The sequence below is a fragment of the Pipistrellus kuhlii genome, unplaced genomic scaffold (assembly GCF_014108245.1).
Source record: "Pipistrellus kuhlii isolate mPipKuh1 unplaced genomic scaffold, mPipKuh1.p scaffold_m20_p_9, whole genome shotgun sequence".
Classification (NCBI taxonomy): Eukaryota; Metazoa; Chordata; class Mammalia; order Chiroptera; family Vespertilionidae; genus Pipistrellus; species Pipistrellus kuhlii.
The window spans coordinates 27,294,732-27,307,766 of record NW_023425595.1 but is presented as its reverse complement, the minus strand read 5'-3'; the positions used below and the strand labels follow the sequence as shown (position 1 = coordinate 27,307,766).

The 13,035-nt window shown below is 37.2% G+C and overlaps 1 protein-coding gene across 2 annotated transcripts in view; it reads right to left on the bottom strand.

The window, feature by feature from the left end:
• SBF2 (SET binding factor 2) overlaps positions 1-13,035 on the bottom strand; it is a 307,688-nt gene that overhangs the window by 279,329 nt on the left and 15,324 nt on the right. The gene's annotated exons all lie outside the window — the stretch shown is intronic.

Below are 13,035 nucleotides of genomic sequence, written 5' to 3'. Positions count from 1 at the left end.
AGGCATTCAGTCTCTCATTTAGGATTAGGTTCATCATCATATGACAGAAAACCTAAAATAGAAGTTTAAGCAAGATAGGAGTTTATTTTATTTCATATAAAAGAAGTCTAGAAGTAGGAGTCCAGAACTAATGCTAGAGCTATAGGCTCAGGATCCAGCTTCTTCAGGTTCGCCACTCTGCTATCTACTGGGTCTGGGCCTCTTGTTTTAGTATGTCTGTTAGAGCTCCAAAGAACATATCCATGTTTCATTTAGAAATGGACAGAGCACAGATTATTGGAGGAGAATTCCTAGAAGGACAATTTCATTTATGTATCATTGGCAAAAACCTAGTCACATAGCCATGCCCAACTGAAAGGGAGTCTTAGCTCAGTGACAATTACATCGCTAGAGAGCGATTGGGAAGCAACTGGCACTTTCTACCACAGTCTGTCCATTAAACTAACAAGTGGCAACACCTTGTGCAGAACCAGCTGTAAGCCAGGAAGACAGGGAACTCCCCAAGAATAAAGCCGGAGGTATGGGGTTGTGAGAGAGCCGTACAGAGAGCCTTTTGCTCATGCAACATACATGTGCCTTCAGTTCCTGCGTCTTGCCCAATCCCAGATATACCATTTCTATTTAATGATGGAATGCTGTCCATTAGGCTTGTCTGCATAGATGGCTCATGTAACTGGTACCAAATAATTGAACATTTGCTCTATCAGATGTAACAGCAAGCCTGTGTCCTTTTTTAAAAGTAGAATATTTGCTTGCCAAAAAGGATATATAGCTTAGCTCCAAAATTGGGGGAGGGGAGCTGGAGAAAGCCTCACTGATTCTTCTGTCAAGGTTTGCAAGAAGTTCCATATAGCAACCGAAGTGCAGTTTTATGAAGTACTCAGTAAAGGGGTTGTGACAATACACTTAAATGTAGTATCTGAACCCAAGCCCAAAGAGACCCACCAGATATTGTACTTCCTTTTGGTAGCACTGAATATAAGATGCAGTAGCTTGTCTTCTACTTCAGAAGAGATAGTTCAACATATTTCAAAATGCAGTAACCTCAGAAACTTCAACTAAAGTGTCAGATAATTAAATTTTTTATGCACTGCCATTATCTGGGTCTTTACAAAGCGCCTCGGGAACCTGCAGCTCTCTCTCTCAAAGTACTATCAGTTAGCATGATGTCATCACTGGAGGGGGCAAAATGAACAAAATCTCTACAGACTAAACTATGGCACAGAGTAAAAAGGTGATCTATTCATGGAGATAATGGCGACAGTATACTACATTGTAAGCTATTTATAATGTTTTCTGGTGGGGTTTTTGTTTTGTTTTGTTTTTTTGGTTTGTTTGTTTGTTTTGTGTGTGTGTATTTATTTATTTATTTTTAAGGCATTTGATAGATCAGTAGATAACCACCAGGTATCAGGGTCTGCTTCTAGTAAAGAGATCACATGTGAAGCATGACTCTACAAGGTGAAGTCATAACACCTTTAAGCAAAGCAGGTCCACTTCAACAGCCAAGGACAGAGGGGTTGCGTATGTTTGCAAGAGAGACCATAAAAATTATAGGATAAGAATACCTAGAATCATCCAAGTATTCTTAGTGTCACCATTCCAATATTGGACTCATACTCTTTCCCAATCACTGCCCGCAGCTTACACTTAAGAGATCTGATTAAGCTGTGGCTTCAACCTATATTGTAGTTCAACAACTTGTTGGATTGGACTGGAAGGCACAAGAAAGGCTCTTTTGCTCTAGCTGGTTTGACTCAGTGGATGGAGCATCAACCTGCAGACCAAAGGGTCCCAGGTTCGATTCAGATCAAGGGCACATGCCCTTGGTTGTGGGCTTGATCCCCAGTAGGGGGCGTACAGGAGGCAGCCGACCAATGATTCTCTCATCTTTGTTTTTCTACCTCTCTCCCTCTCCCTTCCTCTCCGAAATAAAAAAAATAATAATAATAAAATAAAAATAAATAAAAAATAAAGTCTCGCCGAAACCGGTTTGGCTCAGTGGATGGAGCGTCGGCTTGGGGACTGAAGGGTCCCAGGTTCAATTCCGGTCAAGGGCATGTACCTTGGTTGCGGGCACATCCCCAGTAGGGGGTGTGCAAGAGGCAGCTGATCGATGACTCTCTCTCATGGATGTTTCTAACTTGCTATCTCTCTCCCTTCCTCTCTGTACAAAATCAATAAAATATATTTTAAAAAAAAAAGAAAGTCTCTTTTTCTACAGGATTCAGGTTAGGTTGGGGAGGCCAATGTGTATTTGTCTTATTGTGTTTTGTGAGTATATCTAAATATTGAACAGAGGCTAAGAAAGTGAAAAACTGAAGAGAGTAACAGAGCTTTGAAAATATATTTAACTTCTTATTCCAGCTATTCCTTAAAGCCAAAAGAACATTTTAAAAATTAGTTTAGAGGTAGATTGCTCAACTCTCTTCAAGAAAGATTGTGTCAATTTATACTTATACTCCCGTTTCCTTCAGGGGGATTTTATTTAGGGGAAAAATCATTTAATAAAAGTTATGGCTTATGCAACAACAGAGGAAACTGCATAGCTTCACAAGGGTGAGAATGCTAAGGGACTGGATCAGGAAAATCAGGCCATATACTTAATCCCAGTCATCTCTCTGAAAAAAACAAATTGCTACTTGTCTTTGGCCTTTATTATATCCTAAGACTACTTAAAACTAGGAATCTGAGTTCTGAAAATCCAAGGACTTACCTTTTTGTATTTGTCTGATTTACTGAGGTTGAAAGAGGGCCTTGAGGACATAGTTTAAATACATCTTAGTATTCTATGAGTAAAGAACTCTGAAATTGAGAAAAAGTCCTTTCAGCAGAGGTAATTCTTTTATTTTAGCATACTACCTAATAGGAGATGAATAATAATTTACTGAATATTGAGTAGTCAGATTTGTAGGGCTTTCTTTTTAGTGATTTTCTTAATAGACTATAGTTAGGAAAAATAATTTATTAGTATATACTAGGATTCCTTTGAAAGGCCCTTTTCCCTCTGATGAGACCAGTTTGTACATTTCCTTTTCCTGGATTCATTGTAACTCTGTGTACTTTATTAATTTATAAGGACAATTACTACCATGGTTTGAATAAAACAATTAACTTGTTTGGAAACTTGATATTTCAAGTTTTCTCCTTCAAGCAAGTATTCTATTGTTCTAGTTTATTTTAGATTTTTTTAAAATATATTTTTATTAATTCTCACACAGAGAGGAATTGAGAGGGATAGAGTTAGAAACGTCGATGAGAGAGATACATCGACCAGCTGCCTCTTGCACACCCCCCACTGGGGATGCGCCCACAATTAAGGTACGTGCCCTTGACCGGAATCGAACCCGGGACCTTTCAGTCCGCAGGCCAATGCTCTATCCACTGAGCCAAACCAGTTTCGGCTGTTCTAGTTTATTTTAAATATAACATTTAGCCCTGGCCAGTGTGGCTCAGTTAGCTGGGTGTCATCCTGTATACCATTCTCGGTCAGGGCACATGGCCCAGTTTGCTTCTCCATAGAGAGTGTGCAGAAGGCAGACGTGTCTGCTAGTGTAAATTTTCCATTCAATATGGCATATTTTTCTTTACATTTCCCTCACATCAATGTTTCTCTTCCTTTTCACTCTATAAAGAAAAAAAATCAATTAAAATTTAAAATGTAAGATTTAAAAATTTGAAATGGAAGATTCTTGTTTAAAGAAAATAGCTATCTTTTGGTCAATTTTTTAAGTGAAAAAATCTCTTTATAGTTAATGCCATCTGCTTGTAGGTAAAAATATGTCCAAGTTATTTTTTCCAACTTACTAGTAAGCTAAGTTAGATGAGAAATTAAGTGTCAGAACAAACTTGGAAAATAATAGTATGAAGATTAATTTGCAATGGAAAGTAGCAGTTGGGACTGGAGTGAATTTTACAAATGCTTTATATAATTGTCCCACACAGTTATATGTAATTTGAAAAGAATGTTATTTGTTTTTCTTTTGAAACATGTTTTACCAAATAATTTTAGCCTAAGTAAACTAAAATCTACACAGGCCTAATTTAATGAAATTTATTTTTTAGAGAAAAGAAATGAGAGGGAACAACAGTAAGGATTCATTCAGAGTAGTGAAAAACTGAAGATTTTTAAAAATACAAGTTAACTATATTACTAGAAAACTATATTGTCCTCCTCTCCTCCCCCAAAGTCCCTTTCATTGCTATTGTTCAGATTGTGTTTGAGGAATGTGGTTGTAGAAGAATGAAGGATGTTTGAAAATACTACAGCATTTGATAAAGTTATCATAATGCTTCAGAAGATCTTACCTAATAGACAAACATATAAACTGACTGTACCTCCGCTATGCCACCATCCAATCAGGAGTGATATGCAAATTAACTCAACAAAGATGGTGGTTAATTTGCATACACAGGCAGAGTGATGGGGTAGGACACAGGCATTCTGCCCCATCCCCAATCTCTCAGGGCCTCTGGGGCAGGAGCAGAAAGAGGCGTCTTCAGGGCCTGAACGGAAAGGGGCTGGGCCGGAATGGAAAGGCGATGCCAGCAGCCAGGGAAAGCCCATTCTAGAACAAGTCTTCGTGCATCAGGCTTCTAGTGTATGATAACAGTCTCTGGACTTTTTCAATTGTGTGAAAGATAGGACACATAATTTTTATTAATGGCTGCCATTTATCAAATATTATATGCAAAGCTTTATTTCACTTCACTAATATCACACAACAAATATATAAAATAGATTAAGTTACCAAGATTTGGAGACATTAAGTAATTTGTCCAAGGTTATACAGCTGAAACTGGTGTTATCCATATCCATATCCTGGGGTTTTTTTAGTCTGAGGCTCATATTTTTAAACTGTGCACAAATTCTCTGTTGAAACTGGGGAGATCCCCAGATAAATATGTTATTTAATTATTCAAGAAATGCTTATTGACTATTATGTGCCAGGCATGATACTACAAGCCAGATAACTAAATACTATAATAACTAGATATAAAATGCTCTTTTATAGGTTAGACCAGTGATCTTCTTTCTTTTCCTTCTTTTATTGATTTTAGAGAAAGGGAGAGAGAAAGAAAGAAAAACAGGAACAGAAACATCAATTTTAGAGAGAAATGTTGATCTGCTGCCTCCTGCACGCAGCCCAACAGGAGATGAAAACTGCAACCTGGGTATGTGCCTTCACCAGGAATTAAACTCATTATCTTCTGGCGTACAAGCAGGCTACTTTCAGCCAGCTGAGCCACACTGCCCAGGGCTAGACCAGTAAATTTACCTATGTGACGCAAGAATTTTTAAAACATGCAATAACCTCTTTCCCTTAAGATTGTCAAAAAAAAAAAAAAAAAAAAAAAAAAAGACAACAGTCAACCCAACAATAACTATCCAGTGTGAATGAATCAAAATTATACCTTTTTTATCATAGAGGCAAAAAAAAATTTTTTATGTGCTGCTAAATTTTAGTAATTACTTTATGTGTGCCAGGAGATGAAAAAGGTTGAAAATCACTGGGTTAGACCAATAAAAGAACATTTATGAAAAAGCTGGACTCTTCTGCTTTAAAGAAAGGTTTGCAGGCTTTCATAAGTAGAGTGCCAAATGACTTCCTTTCAGCCATTCTGTCAAGTGTCTGCCAGAGTAAATTTTCCATTCACTATGGCATATTTTTCTTTATATTTAGAAAATGTAGTTAAATATTCTCTAATTTGGTGAAGACCATGTTCTCAAGCCCAACTCTAAGGGTTGTTTTTTTTTAAATATATTTTATTGATTTTTTACAGAGAGGAAGAGAGAGGGATAGAGAGTTAGAAACATCGATGATAGAGAATCATCGATCAGCTGCCTCTTGCACACTCCCTACTGGGGATGTGCCCGCAACCAACGTACATGCCCTTGACCGGAATTGAATCCGGGACCCTTTAGTCCGCAGGCTGACGCTCTATCCACTGAGCCAAACCGGTTTCGGCTCTGAGGTTTTGTACAAACTCTTCTCTTGAAATGAGGAATCTAAAGCCTATATATTTAGGTGCTTATTCTAGTTCATAAATCAGATTAGTAGTAAAAGTTTCTTGCTTATTTAAAGTATGTAGTTTTATCCAGTAGAACTTACTGCATTTCTTTTTATATTAGTAATTAACATTTATATAGTTTTAATTAACCATAGTTATTAATATTTTAAGAATACAATAATCATTATCTTGGTCATTCATACAGGGTCTGAGCACTTTAAACAGAAAATTGTAAATTCTTTCAGAGTATGTCATGACAATCCAGGTAAAAACAAAACAAAAAAATGTGTTTGAGTATTTGCTATATCTGATATTTTTAGCTTAGTGGTTTTTCTTTGGAGGATACAAATACAGAATCATTAAAATTACTATGAATATGAATGATATATGTGCTTAACTTACTTTTGTCCATCCATATCTCTGTGAGCATTAGTTACAAAATATAACTTGTACTTTAAAAAATATATCAGCATAAGAAATGAGGATAACAGAAGATTCTTAAATGTTTTATTTTGGGCCTTTAAAAAGAATAGAAAGAAGGTATCTATAAAATGACAGGACACTATATACGGACCTATATATGTGTATTCTGCATAATTTTTGAAACAAGAAAATAGTAAAACTTCTTTAGGATTAATTAAATGTTTTACTGAACAATGAGAATATGTTGATCAGTTTTAAAGTATGTCATCACTTTTTATAGAAGTCTTATATGGTAATAAAATTATAAACTGCATGTAATTCTGTGAAGATAAGCTTGATCCTCAGATAAAGATCTAAGACCTCTAGTGCCATACCTCTTCAGAGAATATTTTGAGAAAGCAGCAACCAATTCTGTTTACACAAGTGAATTCATTAGTTAAGTTCAGTAAGTATAGAATATCCTATATAAAAAAAGGCTAATATGCAAATTGTCCCCTGGACTGGGAATTCAACTGGGAGTTCTACCAGCCAGTGGCCCCTCCCCTCAGCTGGCCAGACTGGACTGTCCCAATTGGGGCAGGCCGGCTGGACCCCACCCATGTACATATTCATGCACTGGTTTTGTTAATAATAAAGAACTTAAACAATCAAGGGCACTGAGTTAAAAGTTACGGTTTTATTTTCATTTTCAGTATGTATATTTGTGTGTTGTGTATGCATATACATGTATATATCTGTATCTTAGTTGACAGACAGGTTTGTTGTCTTTTGGACATTATGGCTTGTAAGAGAATTTATACTTACATACAAAACATAAACAATAGATTACTACAGTCTTATCTGTCCCCACTATCAAGCAGCAGCTCCCAGAGGCTTACCCTCTATTTCACTGAAATGAACTAAACTTTCCTCCTTTCAATTTAAATAAGACTGGTTGCAAATGAAAAAAAGAGTAACTCAAATTAGTCCAATCAAAAGGGGATACAATGAACATCTCATAGAAATCCAAGGGCTTGGTTCACAGAAGCTAGAACTAGCCCCCAAATGCAGGCCCCGTTGCTTATCTCTGTGAGCGTTCTTTGCTCCACTACCCTTTTTTCTTTGGCCAGTTCCTTTGCTCTATAGTAGTTTCCTATTCCTTTGGGATTTGTACTGGCTGTCTACTGCTGCTGTGTGGCTCATCCAGTCCCCCTGCTTTATAGCTTGTCTCCCATTTCCTGGAATAAATTATATTGTCCCATCTCACCTTTTTGAGGGAGACCACATATGTGAATAGGTTGTTCATTGGTACCTATTGTATCTAGTCATCATTTCTGAACAGAGGTAAAGTCACATGATCTGAAACAGTCACGACCTCTGCATGGCCATGACATTTTCACTTATAAGTGGGATATGGGTCAGCAAGTATCATAATATTTACTGAAAACTGACCTAGTTTAGGTGATACTATAAAAAGATAGTCATGAGAAATTTTTTACTAAATATTTTCTTTATTTTTTTTTTTAATCCTCACCCGAAAATATTTTCCCATTGATTTTTAGAGACAGTGGAAGAGAGACAGAGAGAAATACCGATGTGAGAGAAACACATCGATTGGTTGCCTCCCATATGACCCTGACAAGGGCCGGGAGCTTGCAACCCAGGGCATGTCATTGACCGGAATCGAACTCAGGACTCTTCAGTCTATAGGCTGACACTCTATCCACTGAAACAAACTTCCTAGAGCTAGATAAACATTTTCTAAGGTACATTCCACAAAATATTAGTTCCAGGCCTATGAAGAGTGGTAACTTTGGCTAGTTATATATGGGAAACTCTGCTCAATGCATTTACTTGTTGGAGTTTCACAGTATGATGGCATATTAAAAATTCTGAAAATTCCTGCAATATACCGTGTTTCCCCGAAAATAAGACATCCTCCAAAAATAAGACCTACTTACAGGTTTCCTTCTAAGTGAAATATAAGGCATCCCCCAGAAAATAAGCCCCCCCCCCAGGCTAAACATGAGAGATTTGGTCCACTGATTCTGAAAGAAATGGAGTCACAAGAAATTCACCAGGAAATTCAGGAATTGGATTGTTATGATGATGTTCCAGAAGATGATGACATGATTGTCATGGAATAAATGAGTAAATTCTTGATACTGTAGGATTCACAGTTTGTCTGGTTTGTGTTGACAACTACTGTACTACCGTACCGTATACAGGTAATAAATTTCCTTTATTTTCATTTAACAATAAATGTGTACCATATTCTTCTTCATGGAAAAATAAGACATCCCCTGAAAATAAGACCTAGTGCATCTTTGGGAGCAAAAATTAATATAAGGCAATGTCTTATTTTTGGAGAAACAGGGTAGAACTTTGGTAAGTTCTTTTTAATATAAGATTTCCTACACTACTGGGTCATAAAACTCTTACTGTATGATCAATATCTCACTAAGCAGTGTTTTGGGAAGCATTGCATTAGAGGGTTTCTTTTCTTTTGGGGGGAATGGTAGGATAAGTGTTATAATCTACTGGTAATTCTATTTGGCAATCGTTGACAGTAGAGGATACCTATTAAAACACAGGCTTTGGCATGACATAGATAGAATTCTAATTTTAACTCTGCTATTTATTAGATGTGATTTTGGATAAGAACTTAAGCGTTCTGGGCCTGTTTGATAATCTGTGTTATTTCCTGTCAGGTGCATACCTTAGTGCCTGTCACGGTAAATACTTAATAAGTGGTGATCTATAAAATTACCTGTGCTTCTGCTAGAAAATGTTTGGGTGCACCAGTCAGGAAAATTATTCTTCTATAATCTTTCAATTGAACAACTCTATCTAGTATAATTATGTGTCAGACTTCATTTTAGGATAAATATGGAATAAATATAGGTTCAAAGAAGAATCTCAATTAAGAAAAAAATACTGACCTAGCTGGTTTGGTTCAGTGGATAGAACATCAGCCTGCGGACTGAAGAATCCAGGGTTCATTTCCACTCAAGGGCATATGCCCAGTTGTGGGCTTGATCCCCAGTAGGGAGGGGAGGGGTGCAGGAGGCAGCCAATCAATGATTCTCTCTCATCATTGATGTTTCTCTCTCTCCCTCTCTGAAGTCAATAAAAAATATATATTTTTTTTTAAAAGAGAAAAATATTGATGGGTGAGAGGCTATTACATTTTCTACACTTAGAAGTAGAAATAATGGGGGTTGGTGTGAGATCAAATTACTGTTTGAGAACTGCTGTGTAGGAGTATGTGTGTTGGGGGTACAATATGATGAGACAGTATATATATGCTCTGGAGATGGATGGCCAGGTTTTGAAGTCTCAATTTTCCTAATGATGTCTTGATTTATAAACCAAATATATATAGACAAACGAAATGCTCTGAGTATGAGCAACAGCCACAGATCATTTCTGGAAAAAAAGGATTTGCATAAGTCGTTAGGCTTTGTATCATCAGCCCCTTCCACTTTGCTACACTTAACTGGACCAGGAACTGGCATCAGTGATGTATATGTAGGTCAGTAGCTTATAAATAACGTGACCCAAGAACTGTCCAGTAGTTTTGTCTTACAAAATGATGAATTAATTCAGTTTGATCCATTCTTAGGGAATTTGAATATGAGATGGCAAAGAAGGTATAATAGTAAGCAGAAGCTGCAGGACCTGTATTAGAAACCATATATCAGAGCACTGATGATGGAGAGGAAACAAAACCACAGCCACCTAAGAGGTAGAGTTAGGAAACTGAATTATGACAGTGATCAATCAAGTTCTTATTGGTGTACCCATTTTATTTTCTTCTGACCAGTGTTCCAGCTTTCAATAAGGCCCCATTGTAGACTTTTCTTGTGCTTCCACACTACCCAAATATTCTTGTAGTAAACTCTCATTATGAAGTAACAAATGAATCTGCATATAGTTTTGGCAATCCACATTCTTTAAGGAAAGCACAATAATTACCCGGGTTGGTGTAAATGGCAGTGATTAGTTGGGTGGTAGGAACAGGGACTTTGCTTGTGGCATTACTGCCAGGGAAGTTGTGTTTCTTTCATTTTTTGACACAGTTGCCTCAGTTACTGGGATAAGGAGACCTGGTTTTATAGCTCTACCCATTAGCTATGTGTGATCTTAGATAACTCTCTTTAATTTAGTGGGCCAGAGTTTTCCTCTGTAATTTGAATTAGTCAAACTTTTCTTTTTGGCCCAGAAAAGAAGCTTTTAAGAAAATTGGTCATTATTTATAGCACTTAGAAATGGTTGAAGATGGCAATAAATATGAAAAATGAGAGGAAATAATGAGGTCAATCTAAGTAAACATTAAAATATTGATACAGCTTAACTAGGAAAGTCTAGTAGTATTCAGCGTTCTATTTTTGTTTATGAAAAAGGAACGTCTGCAGGATATATCTTCACAGATGTGACATTAACTTATCTACTTTTGCTACCATGTATTTGTTTTTTTTCCCCTCTTTTATTTATATTTCAAATATTTATAACCATTTCCTCCAAAGAATGTGACAAACAGGTAGAATTGTTTTTCAAACAGTGCTTTCCTAGGCTTTTCATCCAGAGTCAACCTGATAAGGGGATAAAAGACCAACTACCTTATTTTTGTTGGAGAACTTTAACCCGATGAATTGTCTTAACACTATTGATGAATTAAATTATACTATGATTTACTAGTATTATAGTAATATCTTAGTAGTCTTTTTTTTTTTTTCTAGTCACGCTTTATTGTTAAAAGTATTACATATGTCCTCTTTCCCCCAATGACCCCACACACACACTCCCTGCCCCAGGTCTTCATACCAAGTACTAACTCTTAACCTCTGAGAGGTTCTCTTCTTTCTGGGATTCCTCTTACTTTTCCGCATCTCCGATCTCCCTGAACTCTGTCCTCTAGTTCCTCAAGACAGTAAGGTTGAAAGGTTTATATTAGAGTTTTAGATACCCTCATGGTACTGAATGGACCTGCCGTCAGGCAAGAGTTGTGAGAAATAACCTAATAATAAATTCCAAGCATTGACTCCCCTTTAATATGTCTTCTTTTGATCACTTTTTAGTGTCTTTAGGTAGTTTTGTTGTTGTTGTTTTACAATTTACAGTTATAGTTATCTATGGAAGTTCTAATCTGTTAGGTGTTATGCAGTCATACGAGAAACAGAACTTTCATTCCTTTTTGTGTGGGGAAATTCCCTTCATGATTATGTTCCCTACTACAGATACTAGTTTTTATATATATCATGTGCTAATTACTTAAGAAATTGTCATTTTGAATAGTGGCCTTTTTTAAATTGCCTGGCTCAAAGACAAAAGTCATGCCGAAACCGGTTTGGCTCAATGGATAGAGCGTCGGCTTAGGGACTGAAAGATCCCAGGTTCGATTCCGGTCAAGGGCATGTACCTTGGTTGCGGGCACATTCCCAGTAGGGGGTATGCAAGAGGCAGCTGATCGATGATTCTCTCTCATCGATGTTTCTAACTCTCTATCTCTCTCTCTCTTCCTCTCTGTATAAAATCAATAAAATATTTTTTTTTTAAAAAAAGTCATAATACCTGATCTTAAGAAATAATTTAATGGGAAGACAATCGGGTAAACAGAAAATAGTAATATGAATAAAAGGAAGCATGATACAGGGACAAACAAGATACTATGAAGAGCACAGAGGCAGGTAAGCAATGAGACACAAGAAAACTTTTGGGAGGATGCAATTTCTTTGTTGTATCTGATAAATAAAGGTGTGCCAGCTGAAGAACAGAAAAAGGACTTTCTAGAAAGAAGAGTGAAGCACGTAAGAAAATATATGAAGCTAGAAATGAGTAACTCTATGGGAGAATTAGAGAGAGTACTGGTGTGGCCAGAGTTGTAGGATATAGATGAGGATGTATGAAAATATGAAGTCAGAGAGACTGGACTGGAGCCAGATCATTAAATGCCTTAAATGACATGCACAGGACTTTGTACTTTAAATTATAGATAGTGGGAAGCCACTGACATGTTTTAAGTGTGGGTGTGACAGAAATCAAATTTGTATGCTAGAATGATCATTCTGATATTAGTGCACAGAGTGGGGAGCAATGGGAGATATGGATACCAATTTAAGGCAAAAAATTATGAAGGCAAAGGGAGTGGTGGTAGAGAGGAGGGAGTGAATGCAAGTGAGAATTTAGGAGCAGAAGCAGTGGGGGTTGGTAACAGGTTTGCTATATATGTTGTATTAGTGAACAAGGAGAAGTCTACGTAGATGTTTGGAACTTACCCTTCCTCTAAGATAGGGGTGTCGAACTCAATCAGAGAAGGGGCCAAAATCTAAAATCCAGCCTAAATCGCGGGCCGAATGGTTTACTGAACAGTCATAAACTGTCATTGTGATGGAAACGCAGCGGATTGCAGTGATGACAGCGCGGTGCGGGCCACATTGCAAGGCCTGGCGGGACGGATTTGGCCCGCGGGCCTTGTGTTTGACACATGTGCTCTAAGAGATTAGAAAGTACAGTGACATCTCTGTAGGGCTCAGAGTTTCCCCCCTCATAAGGATGATCAGGAAGCAGCAGCACATTTCGGCCTCTGATAGAGGCTTTACTGTCTATGACTTGTAGCAG